Source organism: Macaca nemestrina, chromosome 10 (assembly GCF_043159975.1).
Source record: "Macaca nemestrina isolate mMacNem1 chromosome 10, mMacNem.hap1, whole genome shotgun sequence".
NCBI lineage: Eukaryota > Metazoa > Chordata > Mammalia > Primates > Cercopithecidae > Macaca > Macaca nemestrina.
Window position 1 is genome coordinate 83,148,169 of NC_092134.1, and position 25,561 is coordinate 83,173,729.

The following is a 25,561-nucleotide window of genomic DNA, read 5'->3' on the forward strand; positions in this document are numbered from 1 at the left end:
TAGGGTCTCACTCTGTTGCCCAGGCTGGAGTGCAGTGGTGGGATCATAGCTCACTGCAACCTCAAACTTATAGCCTCAAGCCATCTTCCTGCCTTGGCCTCCCAAAGCACTGGGATTACAAATGTGACTCAACATGCCTGGCTTATTACTTTTATTTTTAAGATAATTTAATTGTAGCTTATATAATTTGATTTCTAATAATTGTTGTGCTTATGAACTGGCTCATAAAATACCTGAAAATTTACCAATCAACCTTGCAAACTGGCAAAAGCCAGCTGTAGCATATATGCTAGCTCTATCTTCAAAGGGAGGCTTTGGGAAAGCAAGGAATTTTTGCATCCACTAAAGCACAGAGCTAAAAAAATATTGGGGGGAGGGGAGACATCTACTGAGGGAACGCCACATGCAGGGTAACCTATTTTCTGGAGTACTATCCTGTATTGATATCGTATGCTCTTTAACGTTCCCATGCTACCTGCCACTTTCGCTGGAGTCTTGATACTTGATACTGTTAATGCAAAATAAGTAGCAAGCCATTGGTCTGGAGTTGTTTTTGTACCCAGAAAGCAACCCAAAATTTAGAGGTATTCCTTGTACCTTTTTTTTTTGAGACGGAGTCTCATTCTGTCATCCAGGCTGGAGTGCGGTGGCAAGATCTCTGCTCACTGCAATCTCCACTTCCCGGACTCAAGTGATTCTCGTGCCTCAGCCTCCCGAGTAGCTGGGATTACAGGCACTTGCCACCACGTCTGGCTAATTTTTGTATTTTTAATGGAGACGGGGTTTCACCATGTTGGCTAGGCTGGTCTTGGACTCCTAACCTCAGGCGATCGCCTGCCTCAGACTCCCAAAGTGCTGAGATTACAGGTTTGAGCCACCGCGCTGGGCCCCTTGTGCCTGATTAAGAATGGAGTTTTAACCAATCACAAACAGACAACCAGCCAAGTGGTTATATAATTAGGGATCTCCCGTGTGACCATATCCAAATAAGGCAAACACTTAGCTGTAGCCAATCAAATTTCTTTACTTTCGTGTTCAGCCTAAAAAGTCTGATGCCTGGGCAGCTAGAGCAGGGGTGTCTGAGCCTCTTCTGGTTTTGACTGCTGTCCGATTCAAAATCTAAGTTTGTTTTGTCTGAAATTTTTATTTCTACAATACCTATCCAGAAATCAGTCTAGGCTGGATATTTGAAGGAAGAAGGGAATAACTGGCTGGCATATTAATCATCTGTTGGAAATCTCTCTTCTCCTTACACATTTTCATCAACTTTTTTTTTTTTTCTTTTTTCTTTTTTTGAGACAGAGTCTCGCTCTGTCTCCCAGGCTGGAGTGCAGTGGCCGGATCTCAGCTCACTGCAAGCTCCGCCTCCCGGATTGACGCCATTCTCCTGCCTCAGCCTCCCGAGTAGCTGGGACTACAGGCGCCCGCCACCTTGCCCGGCTAGTTTTTTTTTTTGTATTTTTTAGTGGAGACGGGGTTTCACCGGGTTAGCCAGGATGGTCTCGATCTCCTGACCTTGTGATCCGCCCGTCTCGGCCTCTCAAAGTGCTGGGATTACAGGCTTGAGCCACCGCGCCCGGTCTCATCAACTTCTTTGGGAAGTGTAATTGCAAGCGTTTTCCCACGAGCAGCCCCGACTAATACGCATCAAGCTGCATGAATTCCGAAAAGCCTCAGAAAACCTGTGGTCTGAAACCCTACTATGCTTGAGGTACAGGAAAGAAGGATACTATCAAAACGCATCACGCAGTTGGTACGGAACTGGGACAAGACTTTGGTGGCAGGATGGCCAAGTGCTAGGCCAATTGACAGTCTCCAAACCATTAGCACAGCTCCTATTCTGAGTGGAGGAGTAAAAACAGCTGTTGGAGAACTTGGATGTCATCCGCCTTGTCAAACCATTTTCAGGATTAATGTACAGCTCTTTCCACTACACCACACAGCCTCCTCTAAAACACCCTCCCTGCACAGAACTTACCCCCAAAGCACCAGGAACCTAGCTGGCCTACAGCTGAGCTTAGGAAAAACCTGAGTGGCTCCAGAGTCAAACTGCGGTAACTTTAAGTTAGAGGAGTTAAGGCCAAAGTAGAGTCGCACAAACCCCCTGTCGTGCAAGTGCGTGTCTCCTTCAGAGAAAGGCGTGCGGAGGTAGACGAGACCCGGGGTAGCAGCCAGCCTCTCCCACCGCCAACGCCCCGCGCCGCCAGAGCGACTGGAGCAGACGCGAGCGCCGGGCACGCCGCCGGTGGCGCGCACGCTCAGCCCGAGGCCGCACGGGAGGCGGGCTGCCGTGCGCGCCCCCGCGGTGGTGGGCGGGGTCCGGGGCGGGGCCGCAGGAGCAGTAGGTGTAGTAGCTTGGTCGCGACAGGTGCGCTAGGTAGAGCGCCGGGACCTGTGACAGGGCTGGTAGCATCGCAGAGGAAAGGCGGCTTTTAGCCAGGTAAGGGCCTTCTCTCTCCACAGCCGGAGAGTGCGCGAAGACCCCGGCTTCTCTCCACACCCTCTTTCTCCTTCGACTTCTGGGGCGGGGGGAGTGCAAGGAGTGTGAGTCCCTTCCCCTCGACATAAGGGGTCGAGGGACGCTGATCCTCCGTTCTTTCTTCACTTCTGGGGCCTGCGCTGGGGTGGGGAGCGCTTACGTCGGGCTGAGCCTTTGCTGCCAAGGGCGGGAGCTGCAAATACCCCGTCCTCTCCCACCGAGAACACTCCATTCTAACTGTATACTTTCTGGTGTGGTGGAGGAAGGTGGCAATTCATTAAAACTCCAAATACCCTCCTTCCAGGGAAATACTCTAATACTCAACTGCTCTTTTTCCTTCGTTTTCAGCCATTCCCTCTCTTTTCGATTTTTTCTCCCCTTCCATTATGCCAGCTGAACTCTGTTTAAGACACTTACACCCTTTTGAGGAGTGTTGAGAATATAGCAGTCCTTGCGGCCGATGTGTCATCCCCGAATCGCTATCGTGTATATATCGCTGGCACTTGCCCCCGACATATGTAGATGTTAATGTAAGGTAATTGTACACCCCTGGCTACATATACAAAAGCTTGAAGTTGTAGCTGCTAGGAACGAACCATCTGGCACCCTTCCTAGCCTCCTTACTGATGCTTGCAAGAACAGTTTAGCTGATCCTGGTGAGAGATATTTGAACACTGTTGTCTTGCACCTAATTCCAGCCTTCAAAAGTCTGCCTTGGCTGGGCGCAGTGGCTCACGCCTGTAATCCCAACACTTTGGGAAACTGAGGCGGGAGGACCGCTTGAGCCCAGGTGTTGGAGACCAGCCAAGGCAACTTAGCAGGACCCTTGTCTCAACAAAAAAAAAAAAAAAAAAAAAAATGTCTAATCCATTCAGATCTGCCTAATCCAGATGGTTCAACTGACTTGACTTTTCAGGTTAGTCAAAGGTACTTAGGGAGTTATCAGTTTTTAAGACAATGCCCATTTTGGGGAGAAGTTTTCTTTTGCAGTAAGCATTCTTTTGCTCTTGATTTAAATGGTTTAACAGAGTACCTTTTATCTGCTTAGTTACCAATACTATTCACAAATGCTAAATATTTCAGGAGCCATGAAATAACACCAATCCTTTCTTCTGAGGTATGATGTAGACACAAAAGAACAGACCCCCAACAAACATGTTCTGAGTTCCTGTAGAGATACAGCCTGGATGCAGGATGATCACGATTTAGATAGACCTTCAAAAAATTGTAGAGTTGGCGTGAAAGAAGGCAAAAAAAAAGTGCGTGTTCATTTATGTTTTCTTGTTTTGCATTGATAGAACAACATATAATGTACTAAGTCATTAGTTTAGGAACTTATTTCATTCTTTGGACAAAATATTGAGTGCCTTTCATGTGAATCCTACTGTGGATCCAAAGTGCCAAACATCTTTACCCTAAAAGAACTTAAAATCAAATGGGTTAGACAGATCCACATACAATTTATGGTATTAGTGAAGTCATTTCTATACTAGAGGTCAACCCAGGGTACTGTAGGAGCATAGGGAAAATAGGTGTTTTGTTTTGTTTTTTAATTCTCTCTTCTGCTTTTCCTCAAAAAACAAAAACCTCTGAGTAATAATGAGTGATTCTCTTCAATCTATGTATTTGTATCACTTTCATATTTCTTACCCTGCCTTCCTCCAACTCCATGGCCTATGGAAAATGGGATTAGATCCTGTTGTTAATGTGGCATTTAGTAAACAGTTGAATCTGTTTCCACTGTTCTATATTGGGTTGGAAAGTGTTATCAGTCCCTGGGAAGAGAACAGTATATTGGCACCATTAGCAAAGGAGTGCCATTTTGTAAAAATTACCTCATTGTATAACTTTAACTTGGTACACTCAAGCTTTGTTCCAGACTCTGGTTAAAGGTGGGGCTAAATTTCAACCTAATAATTCTAAGAGAAAGCTTCAGGAGCCAAAACAATTCACATCTTGGTGACAGGGGATCCTTTTTCCTGCTAAGGTGCCCTCAAAATGTTTTTCTCTTTCTTTTTTCTTTGGTGGGGAAGACAGGGTAGATAGGTGGATGGGGAAGAATGTTTTTAAGTATAATTTTGACTGTTTTTAAGTATAATTTTAAGTATAATTTTTAACTATAATTTTGTTTCTTCAGGTTTCAAATTCTTATATTTTCTCTGGTATTTTTCACGGTTAACTGCAATTAACTTAGAGCCCCTGTACCAAAAAAAATTATCAAAGACATACACACACAGACACAAAAGAATATTGAGAGTATGGGAGTTCATTAGACATCTTTGGCATAATAGGCCACCTAACCACAAATTGGAAGAATTTGTTATTATTTAAATTGACAGTGAAACTAGTTTCAGGCATGGTTAATTCTATACACTACTAGATAGATGACTTTTAAATTAGAATTGTACCCTTTCCGCAGATAGGAAAATGTATACCTTGAGTCCTAAGTCAATAATTTCCATTAGAAAAGGCAATTGTTTTTTAAGTTTGCTATTGTCTTTTGCTGTATGTTTTTTGGATAGAAAATTAAGGTACTTCATTTTAGATTGCATACAGTAATCTCCAGGTGAGGTTACTTAACACAGCCTCTTCAGGTTATTAAGAAACCAGTGGTTGTAAATGAAGTAGTTTCTACTTAATGATTGTGGAGTTAATATTCTATGGTGGATGATACTCTTGGTAGGACCGTACTGATGAGTTTATTCTGAAGCTGGGTGCAGAGTCCTCAAGACTCAAATTATTGTGCTACTGAAGACCTCTTTTCATAAAAAGGATGGAGTTTGACCTAACAAGCAATCCATTATTCAACATGTCAGATGATTTTTTGACATATGAAAATTTTCTAGAGAATTCCCGTGTCCACTTATAAGAAGTTAACAAGATACCATGAAAATTTTACATTCTTTGGATTTTCTTTTAAATAATTTCTTAATACTACTACCCTGAAACTAAGAACTTTCATCTTTAGGGGAAAAAAAGATGCAACTTTTTTGTATTTCTGATAGCAAGTGTGGATCTATTTTCCCCCTTACTTATTCTGTAACAGAGCTTATGTTATGGAAAACTTTACCGTCCTTCAAATATGTTTTGTCTTGCACAGAGTATTGCCATTTTTTGTTTCATTACCCATAAATTAGTCCCAATATCCATTTTACTTAGTTTTAGATTTCCACAATCTTTTTTCTTTTTCCATAAACTGAAATTCAAGCTAATGCCCTGGGACTTATTTATTTCATAGTCAGTTTTACTAAACAGGTAACGTTTGCTCAGATTTGGCTTCCGAGCAAAAATTTGGCTTCCAGCGCTACAGGAAAGCTGTCTGTCCATGCATAGTATCCAGTGGTTTCTCTCTAATGGCCTCTCCCTGTCCTTTTTCTTACCCCTTGGTAATAATTGACCAAGTGAACAACTTGTCTAGTTCTTCCTTTCGTTTGCTTCTCTTGACATGACTACTATCTGGTTCTGCATTTTCTAATCCAACCACTTACTCCCATACTCCATTAACTCAGTCTTTTTTCTCTGAAATGCCGGGTTCGCCATAGACCTGCTCAGCGTCCTGTTCTCACTATACTTTCTCCCTGTGTAATCTGATTTATTTCCATGACTTCCACTATCACCTCCATGTAAGTGGCCTGAAAATTTATCTTTTTAAAAAACTTTTTCATATTGTATATATAATTCTTATTTTATTTTCATATATACCAACACATTTAAAAATAAAAATTATAGATATTTATATTATTGTAAAATAAAAATTGTATATGTTTATTATAGAAAATGTGGAAAAAACAGGCCGGTGTGATGGCTCATGCCTGTAATCCCAGCACTTTGGGAGGCTGAGGCAGGTGGATCACTTGAGGTCAGGAGTTCAAGACCAGCCTGGCCAACATAATGAAACCCCATCTCTACTAAAAATACAAAAATTAGCTGGGCGAGGTGGTGCATGCCTGTAGTCCCAGCTACTAAGGAGGCTGAGGCGAGAGAATTGCTTGAACCCAAGAGGCAGAGGTTGCAGAGAGCCAGGCTCACACCACTGCACTCCAGCCTGGGTGACAAAGCAAGATTCCATCTCAAAAAAAAAAAAAAGAAAAGAAAAAAAAAAGAAAACGTGGAAAAAACAAATTGTAAAGAAGACAAAATAACCCATGTTCCATAATCTGTTCCAGAGAGATTTACCATTTGATATATTTCAGTGGTTTTGTTTTCTTTGATACACACACACACACACACACACACACAAACGCAAAGGTAATTGAACTCATACTGTTACAGTAGATATTTTGCTTTATATTATTTTTCATAGCATCAAAATTTTTTGAAAACATTTTAATGGTTATTTAATCTCCATTGTAATCTATTTAATAATTTATTGTATTGAGGTTGCATAATTGAATTGTGTTTTGGTTTTACATTAAATGCAAAAAAATTGAGAACAAATTTATGCATAAATCTTTGTGCAAATCACTCATTATTTCCTTAGATTAGATTCCCAGAAGTTGAATTACCAGGTCAAGGGGTGTGAAAACTTAAAAATACTAAACCTGTTCCCAAATTGCTTTTCGTAAAGATTAGACTAATTAACATTCTCAACTGCAGTGATTGTGAGTGCCCGTCTTAGTGCAGCCTTGGTAACGTTGATTATTATTATTATTATTATTATTATTATTGAGATGGAGTCTCACTCTGTTGCCCAGGCTGGAGTGCAGTGGCGCCAGCTTGGCTTACTGCAACCTCGGCCGCCCTGGTTCAAGCGATTATCCTGCCTCAGCCTCCCGCATAGCTGGGATTACAGGCGCCCGCCACCACGCCCGGCTAATTTTTTTGTGTTTTTAGTAGAGAGGGGGTTTCACCGAGTTAGCCAGGATGATCTCCATCTCCTGACCTCGTGATCCGCCTGCCTCGGCCTCCCAAAGTGCTGGGATTACAGGCGTGAGCCACCGCGCCCAGCCCCCCTGGCTAATTTTTGTATTTTTTAGTAGAGACAGGGTTTCACCATGTTGATCAGGCTGACCTCAAACCCCTGACCTCAGGAGATCCGCCTGCCTCGGCCTCCCAAAGTGCTGGGATTACAGCGTGAATAACTGCGCCCGGCCTGAGTATTCTTTTTTAATCTTTTCTAATTTGATAGGCAGAAGTGAATTAATTTGTATTTCTTTGCTAGTGAGAGAGAACATTTTTCATACATTCATTTCTGTTTCTTCTGTGAAGTATGTTTGGGTTAATCCCATTCCCATTTTTATTTGGGTATTAACATTTTAATTATGTTGGTTTTTTTGTTTGGTGTTCTTTTATTTGGAACGTTTTGTGGGGGAAGCACAGGCTTTTATTAGACCAAATAGAGTGAGGGGAGTGATAAAGTGGAAAGTATATAGAAGTTGAAATTGTGGTGTTATAAATGCCCATTGTTTTGAGGGGCCAAGCTTGTGATCAGTGAAGCAGTACTGAAGAATGGAAAGGGTGCTGTTTGAGAGTCAGGATTCCCAACTTCATGTTGTCATCGGCCAATCAGGTGATCTTGGACAAGTCATTCATTCATTGACTCAGAGCCTTGTCTGTAAAATGAAAGGATTGGGCTTTTGATCCCCAAGACTGGACAACCTCTGCGCTGAAAGGATGCCTTTGGAGCTACTGCTGTTCACTAGGCATTCTGGAATTACCTTCTGTCTCATCTCTAACCTTTCACCTCATTTTAGATATATAGAGCCTGAGGAAAGACTGGATGCAGTAAAGGCAATTTCCACCAGAGTAGCAAGGGAAGCTTGGGGACAGTTTAATTTGTTTGTGCTCTTTAACTTTCAGGAAAATAGAAGTATAAAAAAAAATTGAATGGGGTTCTTGCTCTGGGGGTTGGGGGAAGGAAAGAAAAAATAAAGAAGTCAAGAAGATTGGTATTTTTTTAGGCCTTCCCATAGACTGACACTTGGAAACGGGTAAGATAAAATCATAGGAGCCCTGCTGATCTATGCCACAAAACTCCATTGTCTACAGTGTATGTGAAAAATGTCTCATTTTGTGACTAGAGGGTATACATCTCCAAGGCAAGTTATTTAACAACTTCTTCTACTTCATACAGAACCATTCTTAGTGTTTTTCTTTGTGATTTGTATAAACTCTCGTATTTTAAGAATATTAATTTTTTGTCCTGTGGTCAAATATTTAACCAGTTAGTTTGCCTTTTAATTTTGTATGTAGTATATTATTACTTAATTTTTGTTTTTGGAGACAGGATGTCACTCTGTCACCCAGACTGGAGTGCAGTGGCACGATCTTGGCTCACTCTAGCCTCCACCTCCAGAGTTCAAGTGATTCTGATGCCTCAGCCTCCCAAGTAGCTGGGATTACAGGCACACGCCACCATGCCCAGCTAATTTTTGTATTTTTAGTATAGAGACAGGGTTTCTCCATATTGACCAGGCTGGTCTTGAACTCCTGACCTCAGGTAATCTGCCCGCCTCGGCCTTCCAAAGTGTTACAATTACAGGCGTGAGCCACCACACCCAGCCTGGATTTTTAAATTTGAGATTTCTTCTGGTGCTGTGATGTTTAGAAGGCCTCCACCATCCAGAGATTGGTTAAATACTCACTTTCATTTCCTTCTGATTTTTACCATTTTACTCTTTATATTTAATTCTTTAATTTGTATTGAACTTACTTTAGAGTACCAAACCAGTATGTTTAATGCCTTTGTACATCTGAGCTCCTGATCTGTATTTCCAGCTACCTGTTAGGCTATGTGGATAGTCCCTGTGCGCCATGCATCTGCATACACCCAGTTTCACTGAGAAGAAAGCTTGAGGTTGTCCTTACCACTTTAATACTTTTCTCCACCCATATTTAGATCAATCCCCAGGTTAGGTTGATTCTGCCCCAGGAGTGATAAGGGCTCTTTAATCAGTCTTCTAATTCAGATTCCCTCTTTTTTTTTTTTGCCAGAGTCCTTGAGCAATGTTTAGAGTTGGCTTCAGTTTTTCCCTTGCAGTTCAGAGTTGTCATTAAAAAAAAAAGCACTGATTTTCAAAATACTGTTCCTCTAATTGGCTGTGGTAGAATTACCTAGCGTTGGTTAAAAAGGTAGAGTCTCAGGTTCCACTAGACCTGCAGATCAGTGTGTCTGAGGGATAGGCCTGGGAACCTGAAGTTTTAACAAGTACCTCAAGAGATTTATATACAAACTTAAGGGGAGACAATGCCTAAGTAAATTCAGTCTAACTTTCTGACATGCTCTTCAAGACACCCACACCCCGACTCTGACAGCCTATTCTTTTAGGCTTATTTCCCACAACACTACCCACCCACCTGGCACTGTGACCCTACAATAATTCTCTGTTTCCTGGACCTGCCCAGTTCTTTCCTGCCTCTGTGCCTTTGCTCATGCAGTTCCCACAGCCTCATGCTCCTCCCCCTCCCCACACTCTTGTTGAAATCCTTTTCCTTAAGAGCCCAAATCAAATGCTACCTTTTAAAAATTTTTTTTAATAAAAAAAGCCTTTTCTAATTTCTTCTACTTGTATCATTGGCTCCCTCCCCAGTCTTTACTTAACACTTGATTTTTGCTTCATTTCTTACCTTACTTAATGTTGTCACTATTTATAAGTTACTGCTTTCTTGTAAGATTATAAGCCTTGTAGGTATGAGAATCTTTCCCTTCCTTTTCATTTTGTAGTCATTATGCACATATAAGCAATTTAGAACTCATTTATTTTATTTTGTTATTTTGAGACACGGTTTCATTCTGTCCCAGGCTGGAGTGCAAAGGTGGGATCTCAGCTCACTGCAACCCCCACCTCATGGGTTCAAGTGATTCTCATGCCTCAGGCCTCCGGAGTAGCTGGACTACAGGCATGTGCCACCATGCCTGGCTAATTTTTTTTTTAAATTATTATTATTAGAGACAGGGTTTCACCATGTTGGCCAGGCTGGTCTCAAACTCCTGGCCTCAAGTGATCTGCCCACCCCACCTTCCCAAAGTGCTAGGATTATAGGCACAAGCCACCGCACCTGGCCAAAGTACTCATTTAGTACATGAAATATATCTGATCTTGCAAACACACTTTTATATAATAATGTTTGGCTTTGTGTCACACATAGAATAAAATTAAAATCTTTTAGCATTGCTTATAAATCCTTATTTAATCTGACTACTACTCACCTCTGTGTCATCGCATACTTCTCGCTCATTCCCTAGCTATATTATTCCCTCCTCAGGGCCTTTGCATTTGCTTTCCTCTGCCTGGAAAACTACCCCATCTATTCTCTTCACCCTACTGGCTGCATATGTTCTCCCCATCACTCAGGTTTCAGTTCAAATGTCATTCACTCAATGAGGCCTTCCCTGATCACTGCCTAAAGAAGCTGTTTGTGTCCCTGTTCCTACCACAACTCCAGTTACTCTTTTTTTTTTTGAGATAGAGTCTTGCTCTGTCACCCAGGCTGGAGTGTAGTGGTGCGATCTTGGTTCACTGCAAGCTTCGCCTCCCTGGTTCACGGCATTCTCCTGCCTCAGCTTCCCGAGTAGCTGGGACTATAGGTGCCCGCCACCATGCCCGGCTAATTTTTATTTATTTTTTTAATTTTTTTATTTTTAGTAGAGACGGGGTTTCACCATGTTAGCCAGGATGGTCTTGATCTCTTGACCTCGTGATCTGCCTGCCTCAGCCTCCCAAAGTGCTGGGATTACAGGCGTAAGCCACCATGCCCGGCCTTGTCTGTCATTTTTAACATTACGTCTTCAGCACTTGGAACACTGCCGAAGACTTGGTAAATGCTCAATAAACATTTGTTGAATGAATGAATAAGCCTTGGATAGACTTTTCATTTGGACAAGTCTTGTTTTGGTTTGCAATCCAAAGTGTTGCATTGTTTTTACTGGACAATAGCTGATGTCGGTCCATCTGGGTTCAAATCAGGTAGTAGTCTCTGAGGAGTTCGGAAGGTAGCAGGACAAAAGTTTGGATACTGTGACAACCAGGATTCAGTTCCATCTGAGTGCAAGTTTTCCAAGGTGTTTCCAGGATCCAGGCCACTATTTTACTACCACTATAGCCATCTACTTCCCAGGTTGTTACTCTGGATTATACTAGTTTATCAACTCCCATTACATTTTTAGTTTTGCCACTGTGGCAAAACTAAAACCCAATTACTGGAATCCACAAACAACCAGAAGTTTTTTTTTTCTGTTTTCATTTTCTAGGAGAAAAATTAGGAAGCTATCTAGAATCTTCAAGAAAAGATGAAATGATTTTCATTATACTTATTATTAACACATGCTCTGAAATAGGACAGTGTACTGATTAGAAAGATTTTCAGCAACAGCTTTAAACAAAAAGTTTCTTATTAACATCTAGTTGAACCAGACATTAAAACAAATTAGTTCTAGTTTCTATTTCTCTTCATTGGTTAGTCTTTTTTTAATAAATAATGCTTTCTGTAGTAGCTGATACTTTTCAAAGTACTTTTGCTTTTATCCTTTCATTTAGTCCTCATAACCATCCTGTGTGAATCAATATCTGTTTTTGAGATGAATAAATTGAGACCCAAAGACATTGATGATCTTTCCCATGCCAACTGAAAGACCACTACCCAGCAAATGCCTCTCAGTAACTGTTTTCTACAGTCCCGAATTGGATGTAGCTTTTAGAAGCTAAACATTAAAATTCAATTGAAATAGTAACATTAATATGTTTATAACCAGGCCAGGTGCAGTGGCTCACGCCTAATCCCAGCACTTTAGGAGGCCAAGGCGGGCGAATCACTTGAGGTCAGGAGTTCAAGACCAGCCTGGCTAACATGGCAAAAGCCTGTCTCTACTAAAATTACAAAAATTAGCCTGGGAGACAGAGTAAGACTCTGTCTTATAAAAAGGTTTATAACCAGTTCTTAATAAGATGCCTAGCATTGGTCCAGATAAGTAGCCAAATTTTATCACTTGTGTGGCTATGTGATTTGGTACATCTTTATGTGACTAGCCTCAGTGATACTTGTCCTTGATTAAGGCATTGTTATGTGGTAGCTTCTCAGATTTTTAAAGAAAGGAAGAATTAAAGAATTTGCCTAGAGAAGAGTCATTTTTCAGTAAACCCATTTTAATTCTCCTGCTTGAAGGGATTGGTTAAACTGATCTGAACTGACTCTTCAGATTGAGTAAGTCCTGAAAAAAAGCACATCATCTAAAATTTCAGATGAGAATGGAAGCCAGGCCCTTCCTGGAAATGGCCAGAAGTGAAACTAAGAAGCCCTGCATTTAGAGAAAACTTGATTAATTATTAAGGACAAAGGGCTACTATAAGAAAGTTATATCTTTAACAGAAGGAGCCTTCCTAAAATAAGCGTATATGTTTCTTTTGCTTTGAGATTGTAAAGACTCCTTAATTAACAACTTTGCCTTAATTAAGCATGTAATTGGCAAGACTTGTGAGCATGTAGTTTCTAGGCAGATATTCAATTATGTAGGTGGGCCTTTGTTGAGATGTGTGGCAACTGAGTACTAGTGTAACACTGTTTTTCATTCATGTGACAGATATTTATTGAGCCCCTACATGTTCCAGGCACTGGTATTCAGTGCATCTGATGTTAAAGTATGGAAGGGTACAAAGGTTAAAGGAGAAATATGCTGTTCAGAGAAAGTCTGTGCTTTGTTGTAATGGTCTTGGTCAATTGTAAATTTCCACATTATTTTTCTAATTAGCTATGTTTTTCTCTACTCTTTACCTTGAATTTGAAGTTAGTGACTTAATGATCTGTTTATCTACTTACCGAAAGAGATTTTTCTTACTATGTGTGGAAAAAAACTACTGGGAAAAAAAAAAAAAAAAAAGAACACCTCACTTCGTTGGATTATGTTTGACCTTAGAATAAGTTAATGATCAGCTGGGACAGGGCGGGAAGGAACCAAATGAACAAATAACAAATTTTATTAATTGGGAGAGAGGTGGAGTTAGATTTGGATTTGATCTAGTAATTTTTTAATTTGAAGGGGTAAAAAAGAAGATTAGGAAAGTTCTTGGGTGGTTGTTCATGATCTACAAATTTTAGACCAAAGTCAGTTGTTTTTGTTTTTCAAGATGGAGTCTTGCTCTGTCGCTGAGGCTGGAGTGCAGTGGCGTAGTCACGGCTCACTGCAGCCTCATATTCCTGAGCTCAAGCGATCCTCCCACCTTGGCCTCCCAAAGTGCTGAGATTACAGATGTGAGCCACCGCACCTGGCCCAAAGTCAGTTTTTAAAGGCTGTAACTGGGATTACTCTTTTACCTGTCTAAATAAGATATGTGAAGATTACCACAATTATGTAAAAAACTAATCTGGGATTCATAAGCACAAGATTAAGATATTCACATGAATGAATAAGGTAATAGAAACCCTGTGGGAAGGTTATAATTATATTCTCTTCAACATAGAGTTCTTTTTTTTTTTTTGAGATAGGGTCTCATTCTGTTGCCCAGGCTGGAGCATAGTGGCGTGATCTTGGTTCACTGCAACCTCCACCTCCAAGGCTGAAGCAATCCTCCTACCTCAGCCTTCTGAGTAGCTGGGATTATAGGCACAAGCCACCACACCTGGCTAACTTTTTTTTTTTTTTTTTTGTATTTTTTGTAGAGATGGGATTTTGCCATTTTTCCCAGGCTGGTCTCGAACTCCTGAACTCAAGCAGTCTATCCTCCTTGGCCTCCCAAAGTGCTGGGATTACAGGCATGAGCCACTGTGCCTGGCCCAACTTAAGAGTACTTACAGAGGTGCTGATGTGTTGATAATGCCTAAAATTTTATCTTTCCTTTTTTTTTTTTTTTTTTTTTTTTTTTTTGTTGACGGAGTTTTGCTCTTGTTGCCCAGGCTGGAGTGCAATGGTGTGATCTCGGTTCACTGCAACCTCTGCCTCCCAGGTTCAAGCAATTCTCCTGCTTCAGCCTCCTGAGTAGTTGGGATTACAGACATGCACCACCACACCCAGCTAATATTTTGTATTTTTAGTAGAGACGGGGTTTCTCCATGTCAGTCAGGCTGGTCTGGAACTCATGATCTCAGGTGATCTTCCCGCCTCGGCCTCCCAGAGTGCTGGGATTACAGGCATGAGCCACCGTGCCCGGCCCTAAAATTTTATCCTTAAGAGATACAACTTTTACAGATTTAGACTTTATGGTGCAGAGAAATGGTGTCAGGTCTTTGATCAGATCTGGTGTTCCTGGTAGTAACTATCAGTTTCTCGGAGATTACATTAGAGATATTCTCTTTTTATTGGTGATTTAACAGAAATAAGCTGACCCTGAAATAATCATGTACACTAGAACTGCTTTTCTGGTTTATTTTCCATGCTGGAGATCATTTTGTTTCCAGGCCAGCCTCCTAAAAAATGAAAAGAGCTAACATTTATTTAACTTCTTTGGGCCTTAGTTTCTTCATCTGAATATTATTCAGTAATGCACTTCCATAAAGTGAGACAGTAATACTTCTGAGTGTGTTACTATGAAGATTATATAAGTTATATATGCAAAACAATTAAGACAGTATCTGACACATGGTAAATGGTCAATAAATGTTAGGTATCTTTATTACCACCACTGCTATCATTGTTTATTAAGTACTTATTTTAGCAGTGTACTAAGAGAACATTTTAGTGATGAAACTAGGGCTTAGAGTAATTTTCCTCATGTTACCCAGTAAGTGTGTGGTAGACTCAATATGTAGACCTGAGACCAAAGGAGCCTTGGGCAGAGTTGGCTTAGATGTGGAACAGGCTGGAGCATCTGGCCCAGCCTTTAATAATCCTAGTTTCAAGACTCTTAAAGGATAAGACTGGTCCAGACAGCCCCTAAGTATCGGGAAGATGTGGTTTGTAATATGTCATTAGAACATGGACATTACGGTCTATGGGACTGTTTCAAATCCTAGTTCTATCAGTTATTAGCTGTGTGAACTTTTCTAGAGCCTTAATTTCTTCCTCTGTAAAAGGAGAATAATAAATATTTGCTGGCCAGGTGTGGTGGCTCATGCCTATAATCCCAGCACTTTGGGAGGCCGAGGTGGGAGGATTGCTTGAGCCCAGGAGTTCGAGACCAGCCTGGGCAACATAGCAAGACCATGTCTCTTACAATAATAATAATAATAGCTTCATGGCAGTGTAAGAATTAAGCGAATAAGATCAAATGGAATGGAATAAGATAACATGTAAAGCACCTGGCATATGGCTAGTACTCAATAACCAATCCTCAGGCTTATGCTCAAGGGGTTCAAACTCGTACCTGATTCTGACATTATCTGTCTAGATGGTGAGCAGTTAGGGTCTGGGTCTGCAAAAATTAATGTGTTTGGACTCCATATGAGAGGTTCAGATTCCATAGGTGATCCTGATACTCAGAGTGCCACCCTTATCTGAAAGCACTAGACTGGGTGATGGAGGGTAGCAGCAGTGATCCTCTCTCAATGCCTGGGCTGTCAGTGTCAGTCAGGCTTTTTACAAGGCTGTGCTCTGCTTAGAATATTAATGAGCAATCAGGGGTGGGTGTCCTGCAAAAAGGAACTCTACAGAAATGAGGCTCTCATCTGTATAGTCAAGCAGCATTTTTGTTTGGAAAGAATATTAATGAGATCTGGATAAGAATCAGACACCAGGAAAGGACAGCTGTTGTGAGAGGCAAATCCAATTGTACAAGGAGTTACACATGATATTCAGAAAGTCCTTGTGTAATTTTTAAAAAAGTAATTAAGTTGTAGAGATAATAAACAATTTATAAATGATGTTAAAAAAAATAAATGTGGCCGGGCAAGGTGGCTTACACCTGTAACCCTGGCAGTTAGGGAGGCAGAGGGGAGAGATAGCTTGAGGCCAGGAGTTTGAGGCCAGCCTGGGCAATATACTGAGACCTTGTTCTTCACAAAAGAAAAAATAGGCGGGCTGGGTGTGGTGGCTCATGCCTGTAATCCCAGCACTTTGGGAGGCCGAGGCAGGCAGATCACAATGTCAAGAGATCAAGACCATCCTGGCCAACATGGTGAAACCCCATCTCTACTAAAAATACAAAAAGTAGCTGGGCATGATACCTGTAATCCCAACTACTCAGGAGGCTGAAGCAGGAGAATTGCTTGAACCCAGGAAGTGGAGGTTGCAGTGAGCCAAAATTGTACCACTGCACTCCAGCCTGGCGACAGAGCGAGACTCCATCTCAAAAAAAAAAAAAAAAAAGTAAATGTGGCTAGGGGGCACGGTGATTTTCACACCTGTAATCATCCCAGAACTTTGGGAGGCTGAGGCAGGAGGATCATCTGAGGTCAGGAGTTCGAGACCAACCTGGCCAGCATGGTGAAACCCTCTCTCTAAAAAAAATACAAAAATTAGCTGGGCGTAGTGGCACACATTTGTAATCCCAGCTATTCAGGAAGCTAAGGCAGGAGAATCACTGGAACCCAGGAGGCAGAGGCTGCAGTGAGCCAAGATCACGCCATTGCACTCCAGCCTGGGTGACAGAGTGAGATTCTGTCTCAGAATAAAAAAAAGTAAATGTATTGAGTGGCCAACACATATTTGAAAATATGTTCAACCTCACTCATGATTAAAGGAGTGAAAACTGAAACAATAATGTACCATTTTCACATATCTTCTATCAGATTGGAAAAAATAAAAATAATGCTTATTACTGACAAGAATGTGGAGAAAGATTCAAATATAAATGGATGTGACTTTTTTGAGGGAAGTCTCAGAATATCTGTTTAAAAATTTAATGCATAGGCCTTTTAAACTAGAAATGCTTCTTCTAGGAATTTATGCCGTAGATGCACCCTACCCCAGTTAGGCAGTAGTACAAGCATGTATGTTGCATTCTTATTCATAACAATGAAGAAGCAAAAGCAACCTACATATTCATCCACAGGGGCCTCGTTAAATAGGTTTTAGACTGTTACAGAATGAAATATTATGAGGTTCTGAAAAGTTGAGATAGATCTGTATGCCTCGAGATGGGAAGATGTCCAAGAGGAAAGAAATAATTGCTGAACAGCACATTAACATGAAACCATCGTATTTCTAAAACATGTTTGTATTTATGCATGTTGTGTGTCAATCTCTCTGTGCCTCAGTTTTCTCATCTGTAAAATAGGCATCATGATGGTACCTACCTCATGACTTGTTACAAGGGTAAACTGAGATAACATATGTAGAGTGCTTAGTACAGTGACTGACACATAGTGCTATCTGGTGGCAATTATTATTATTGTATAGGTAATATCAGAAAGTTTATACTCCAGACTTTGACAGAGGTTACCTTTGAGAAGTAGAATTGGTTTGGGGGAAGGGCAGACAAGAGCTGGCAGGGACTTCTCCTTCTTACATTGTGTATTTCCATATAATTGTTTATATGGAGCAGGCCCATCTTTGACCAGTCACTGACCAAGGAGCCTAGACAGTGAAGGAAGTGGCAGCTCTGGTTCAGTGGGCTTGTTGAGACCTGCGGAAGAAGGTTCCCAACGGGAAGGAGGACGGTAAGGAAGGATGGTGCTGTATGGAGATGGGAAGGATGTTCGTGGATTCCACCAAGGCTCCTGAAGTTTTTTTTTGAAAACCACCTGACCTAATTAAAGATTTTAAAAATTTACATTGCACAAGAACCTTACAAAGGCCAGCATGTGTTTGGACTTATCCTTTTTATAATTCACTAAGTTATATTTATGCGAAAAAAGTGATTTGTGTTTAATTTGACTTTTGAATAAAAACTACAGTAAATAATTGGTCAAAGTGCTCAAAATATTTTAAAAATGGGTAGTTTTTCCAATAATTATGAAATAAAAATGTTGATATTTTAAAGAAACAATTTCTCTTCAACTAATGTTACTACTTCCATTATATAGTGATGAGCAAATTTTTTTTTTTTTTTTTTGAGACGGAATTTTGTTCGTATTTCCCAGGCTGGAGTGCAATGGCATGATCTTGGCTCACTGCAACCTCTACCTTCCCAGTTCAAGCGATTTTCCTGCCTCAGCCTCCCAAGTAGCTGGGATTACAGGCATGCGCCACCACGCCCGGCTAATTTTGTTTTTTTTTGTTTTTTTGTTTTTTTTTTGAGACGGAGTCTCGCTCTGTCGCCCAGGCTGGAGTGCAGTGGCCGGATCTCAGCTCACTGCAAGCTCCGCCTCCCGGGTTTATGCCATTCTCCTGCCTCAGCCTCCTGAGTAGCTGGGACTACAGGTGCCGCCACCATGTCCGGCTAATTTTTGTATTTTTTAGTGGAGACGGGGTTTCACCGTGTTAGCCAGGATGGTCTCGATCTCCTGACCTCGTGATCCACCCGTCTCAGCCTCCCAAAGTGCTGGGATTACAGGCTTGAGCCACCGCGCCCGGCTAATTTTGTATTTTTAGTAGAGATGGGGTTTCTCCATGTAGTCAGACTGGTCTCGAACTCCTGATCTCAGGTGATCCACCCGCCTTGGCCTCCCAAAGTGCTGGGATTACAGGCATGAGCCACCACCGTGACCAGCAATGTTTTAAATAATGAGAGCAACTTTCAAACTAAAAAGTCAAACAGCTGAAGCAAATGTAACTTTTTTTTTTTTTTTTTTTTTTTTTGAGACTGGTCTCACTCTGCTGCCCAGGCTGGAATGCAGTAGCACCATCACAGCTCACTGCAGCCTCTATCTCCTAGGCTCAGGCAATCTTCCCACTTTAGCCTGTCAAGTAGCTGGAACCACAGGCACCCACCACCACACCCGGCTAATTATTAAAATTTTTTATAGAGGTGGAGTCTTACCATCATGCCCAGGCTGATTTTGAACTCTGGGCTCAAGTGATCTTCCCACCTCAGCCTCCCAAAGTGTTGAGATTAACAGGTGTGAGCCACTGTGCCTGGCCATGAATTATTTTTAATCACAGCCTTATTGACATAAACCTTCTTAAGTCAACATGACACATAAAATAAGCTAAACTCATGAGTTCTATTAACTGAACCTTTAGAATAATGTTTATTGAATGTGGCTTAGACTCTGAAGCATGCGAAGACTGACAAGATCTGCCTCTGACCTAAAGCAATGTGCTGGGCACTGTTTTACGTTTACTGTCTCCTTTAGTTTAAAACAACCCTGTAAGGCAGATTTATCATTTTCCTTTTGCATAGAAGGAAAGTAAAGTACAGAGAGGTTGCCATGCATCTGGTAAGCACTGGAATGGGAATTGGAACCAACTGGTATTTGCATTCTACTGCCCTGCCTCCAGAGAGTCATGGGGTAAGGGTGGGCAAGGTGAGCCCTGTGGGGGGCCGCATGAGAATTCTCAGGGACCTCAGTGATCATCTGTCATCTAGTCTAATGACTTTCAAGCCATCATTTAAAAATTATAAAGTTTTATTGAAAAATTATTTATATACCATACAATTCACCTAAAGTGTGCAGTTCAGTGGTTTTAATATGGTCACACAGTTGTGCAGCCATCACCATAATCAATTTTACAACATTTTATCACCTTCCAGAGAAAACTCATACCCATCAGCAGTCAGTTACTTGTCTTCCTACTGCCAGTCCCAGGCAACCACTAATTCTCTTTCTGTCTCTATAGATTTGCCTGTTCTGGACCTTTCATATAAATGGAATCATACAGTAAATGGTCTTTCGTGACTGGCTTCTGTCACTTAGCTTAATATTTTCAAGGTTTGTCCATGTTGTAGCATATGTCAGCACTACATTACTCTTCATAACCGAATAATGTTCCCTTGTATGAGTATACCACATTTTGTTCATCCTTTCATCAGTTGACGAACATTTGTGTACAAGTTTCTCTGTGGACATGTGTTGTCATTTCTCTTGAGTATATGTATACACACACATAGGAATGGAATTGCTGGTTCCCATGGTAACTCTGTGTTTAATGTTTTGAGGAACCACCAGACTGTTTTCCAAAGTGGCTGCACCATTTTACGTTTCCACTAGCAGTGTATAACGGTTCCAGTTTCTCCACATCCTCACTGACACTTGTCAAACTATATTTTTACTATACCCTACAATAAGAAATATTTTATGTTCCTATTCAGTTTATACACATACAAATAACTGAAACAAAAACTTCAAAAAAAATCTACCTGTACTATGTTTGATGCACTTTAACATTTTCAGTTGCATTCTGTTCTTTTTCATCAAAACAAACGTGTTGGTTCTGACCGCTAAAGTTGCTTTCACAACTCACTAATTGTGACCTGCAGCTAGAAAAGCACTAGGCTATTTTAACCCCTTCATTTTGCACAAGAAGAAAGAAAGACCCAGAGAAGTGGCTTGTTCATGGTCATACCACTAATTAGTGGCAGATTCAAGATGAGAGCACAAGCCTGTTGGCTCCCTACTTTAACTTTGGGCAATTATAGTTGACCTCTTATTCAGTAGATAAAAATAAAAGAGTTTCTATTTTTTAACCTTCTTATCTTTCTCAAGCAGCATTTTTAATTCAGCAACAAACCTGGCTAGAGAAAAAAAAGAATGAGAATAACTCAATTTTATTATCATGAGTCATTGCTTTAACACAATGATTTTGTGCCATCTGGACAGAGAAGTACTAGGTGAACCTAGATGATGAGCATCAAATTAGGCAGATTGAATTAATCAGTACAGGTCTCAGATTCATTTTTGTCCGAACTTCCGTGTACTTTTAAAGAGCAGCCATTTTCCTTACACTGTCAAATTTGAATGGCAACATAAAATTGAAGTGTGCAATATAAAAATGTTTTCTGTTGCTGTCTTTCCATTTTTCTTAGAATACATGTAGGTCTTAAACCCTTTACTTATTTATTTTTGAGTCAGAATCTTGCTCTGTTGCCCAGGCTGGAGTGCAATGGTGTGATCATGGCTCACTGTAGCCTCAACCTCCTGGGCTCAAGTGATCCTCCTGTTTCAGCTTAGTAGCTAGGATCACAGGCATGCACCACCATACCCAGCTAATTTTTATTTTATTTTATTTTATTTTTTGACAGAGAACAGGTCTTGCCATGTTGCCTAGGCTGATCTGGAACTTCTGGCCTCAAGCGGTCCTCTCTCCTCAGCCTCCCAAAGTGCTAAGATTACAGGCATGAGCCACTGTGTCCACCTTAAACCCTTTAATTCAGTGTTTTCCAGCATTTGATGAGGGAACCTCTGACACTAGAGTTACTTCGAGGTTCTTATTAAAATGTGGGTTTTTTGAGCCTTTCTCCAGACCTAATGAATCAGAATCATGGGATGGGACCTGAAAATCAGTATCGTATACACGTTTCCTAAGTGATTCTATGTACGCTCAAATTTGTGACCAACTGAATTTAGTGTTTTCCCCCTTTATTTCTCATCTTCCTTTTGGTTTCTAAAATTACTATTTGACTTTGTTACCTGTAGAGCCAAATAGTTATTCATTAGCATTTATAAGAAAACACCTAAATTATCTCAGCAGAGGGAGTTAACTAAAACAATATTGATGGGGTTCAGTTTTATTCTACCTTAGTAGAATACTGGAGACCATTTTTTTGATGGCTATCTCCACTGGTTTCCCATACCTTGGAAAGATTTATTTTGGAATAAACATATACAACCTACTCTATTGTTTGATTTCTTTTCCCCAAAAACACTAGTCTCTAAAAATAGCTGAATCCAAAAAATTATTTCAGATCCCTGGGGTCCCTCTCTTCATTAACAAATACTTGACTGCCCGCCATGTGTCAGGCACTGTTCTGGGAGTTAAAATACAGTGTGATTTTTAAAAATTACAGTGTGGGACAGGCACAGTGGCTCACACCTGTACTCCCAACACTTTGGGAGGTTGAGCTTGGAGGATTGCTTGAGCCCGGGAGTTCGAGGCTGCAATAATTATGATCACACCACTGCACTCCAGCCTGGGAGACAAGAGTGAGACCTTGTCTCAGAAAAAAAATTACAATCTGATCAGGTAGGGATAGGTCGCATACTTTGAGAACTTACAAGGAACCTTTTAGCCCAAGCTTGAGGGGTCAGGGAAGGCATCTGGAACAAAGTGTCCCCCAGGCTGGGACCCATAGCAGAAGGCCAGGGAGGCTCAAGCATTTTCAGACAGAGGGGAGCAGTGTGCTCAGAGAATGGCTTGTATCAAGAGATAGCTTGAGCCTACCTAAAGATGTGAGGAAAAGCTTGTGTAAAGTCCGTATGTGCAAAGCTTTGTCCAATTTTATTCAAGATGTATTTATAGAGTTCCTTCTGTTTAGAAAGCAATGTACTAGATGTCAGAAAGGCAAAAGGCAAAATAAAGCAGGGAGAGGGGTAAAATAGCATTTATTGATAAGTAAATAAGTAAATAAATGACTTCTTAAGCTCTTATTGGGTGCTAGGTAGAGTTGTACATACTTGACACTTAAGAACTTGTTTAATTCTTGCTGCAATGAAGTAGTTTCTTTTTTCCTCAATTTATAGATGAGGAAACTCAGTTTAACAACTTGCCCAAGATCACTCAGCTAGTTAGTGGTGGGAGATCTCAACAGCTAGATTCTAATCCATGCCCCATCCCCTTAGCCTCTTGCTATTTTCTTTCCACTATGTGTCCCTGTGTAGGCATTTTATATAGAATTTTTGACTAGCTAAGGTAGGTGATGGTATATGCCTCAGAGAAGTAAAGAAATTTGCACATGTCACCACAATTAGAGGCCCAGTGAGAGCCTGTAAGTTCTCTTTTTAACTTCAAACTTCATTTACATTTTGTTATACTATGTTTTGTGTTATTTGAAGTAAGCAAAAATTCATTTACCAATTATTTGGAGAAAAATGATTTGTAATTAAATGAACTTAATTTGAGGAGTAGAGGTTAAGAAAGGATAATACATATGATTCGGGTTATGTTATGTTGCATATTGGACATATGAAACTATCCCGCATGGAGTAGAAATTCTAGGACTGGGCTGGGCGCGGTGGCTCATGCCTGTAATCCCAGCACTTTGGGAGGCCAAAGCAGGTGGCTCACTAGAGGTCAGGAGTTCGAGACCAGCCTGGCCAACATGGTGAAACCTCATCTCCACTAAAAATACAAAAACTTAGCCAGGTGTGGTGGTGAGCACCTGTAATCCCAGCTACTCAGGAGGCTGAGGCAGGAGAATCACTTGAACCCAGGAGGTGGAGGTTGCAGTGAGCCAAGATTGTGCCAGGGCACTCTAGTCTGGGCAACAAGAGTGAAACTCCATCTAAAAAAAATAAAATATTAAAATATTTTTAAAAAATAAAAAATTAAAAAAATAGGAGTGGAAGTCAGGAAAGTTAGGCCTTAGGATCCAGCTTTGGGAATCATGTGGAATAAGTGACTTTTGATGAGTTGAGAGTAAGTGAGCTCACTCAGAGATGGGAAACTAACCCTTTATAGATTCCTGGAAGTAAGAGTGGAGGTAGGAAAAGAGGATTCTGCAAGACAAGAGAAAAGTGGAATTGCTTCTCAATTACACAACCTCATTTGTGTTGCTCTTGCTCTGAGTCTTAGTGTTTTTGAAGGCACAAAATATCCTTAAAAGGCGATAAAGAGATTAACTATTATTGAAGTGAGTCTGTCCTGATGTAAACTTTTACATTCTTGTTGACCCCTGGGAATTTTGTCAATGTTACAATTGTCCTATTGTCTAGATTCATGTTTCTACACATACCTGAAGCTCTTCCAAGAATAGTAGCAGTGATTATTCTAACATGCCTGCAGACTTGTCTATCATCATGTTTCTGAATAATAGTGTAGTGAACTTTTTATGTATAATATTTGATGTTATTTAGTGGTTCCAGTTTTTTATATTGTGAGTTTATATGAGGTTTGAATAAGCTAAAATTACTGGGTAATTCACAGTTCTGAAAAATATATGCTTTCTCATAACTAGTCTTGGGACTCCAGGATAAGCATTCAGTTTCTGTATTGTGTTTCAGATAAAATTTAAAGCTATGTGCAATTTTATAGAAGGCATATTTATAGACTTCTTTCTATTTAGAAAGCAATGTATTAAATACTAGATGTCAGAAGGGTAAAAGACAAAGTAGATCTGTCCTCTGACTTCAAGTATCTTGCTATTGAGTAGGAATTATAAAATTATTATAAGGCAGAGGAAGTGACTTATGCTGATTAGGAATAGGGCTAGGGCAGTTTGGAAAAGGGCTATGTGTGGTCTTTCACTTGAGTCTTTTAAGGTGAATAGGTTGAGTAGGGGATAACTTTTCAAATGGAGTGAAAAAAATATATGGTGTATCACGGGAGGAGAAGCTGGTTATGGCATAATTTTAGAGATTCTAGATCTCTTTTCAGAAATCAAAGTTCTGTGCGGTTAGGCTTTTTACTATCAGAGAAAGAAGTTACAAATAAGCCAAGAGGGAATACTAGACTGAACCTTGTGATGCTGGATTGGAGTCAGAAGTGTCATATGAATTCATAGTTTATAAAATATGTATAGGACCAGGCGCGGTGATTTATACCTGTAATCCCAGCACTTTGGGACGCTGAGGTGGGTAGATCACGAGGTCAAGAGATCGAGACCATCCTGGCCAACGTGGTGAAACCCTGTCTGTACTAAAAATACAAAAATTAGTCGGGTGTGGTGGTGCATGCCTGTAGTCCCAGCTACTGAGAAGGCTGAGGCAGGAGAATCGCTTGAACCCGGGAGGTGGAGGTTGCAGTGAGCCGAGATTGCACCATTGCACTCCAGCCTGGCGACAGAGTGAGACTCCGTCTCAGGAAAGAAAAAAAAAAAAAAGGTATAGGTAGATATAGAGCTAAACAAAGAAATGTGTGCATATAGGCCAAGCGCGGTGGCTCACACCTATAATCCCAGCACTTTGGGAGGCTGAGGTGTGAGGATCCCTTGGGCCCAGGAGTTTGACACAAACCTGGACAATATGGGGAGACTCTGTCTCTAAAAAAAAATTTAAAATATTAGCCAGGTGCGGTGGCATGTGTCTAGTCCCAGCTACACGGCAGGCTGAGGTGGGAGGATAATTTGTGCTCAGGAGGTGGGTTGCAGTGAGCAGTGATTGCACCACTGCAGTCCAGCCTGGGTGACAGTGGATTCTGTCACACACACACACACACACACACAAAGTGTGTATACATGGGTCAGTATACACACACATAATTCTTGGTTTTGTCCACTAAGAGAGCCTGGAAGCGGTGAC

At 40.9% G+C, this 25,561-nt stretch overlaps 1 protein-coding gene across 2 annotated transcripts in view; it reads left to right on the forward strand.

The window, feature by feature from the left end:
- Positions 1 to 2,317: 2,317 nt before the first annotated feature.
- Positions 2,318 to 25,561, forward strand: part of LOC105492849 (LIM domain and actin binding 1) — a 105,416-nt gene continuing 82,172 nt past the window's right edge. For both annotated transcript variants that reach the window (XM_011760119.2, XM_011760120.2), the window contains exon 1: positions 2,318 to 2,440. The gene's annotated coding sequence lies outside the window, so the exon portion shown is untranslated. The remainder of the gene's footprint in view (positions 2,441 to 25,561) is intronic.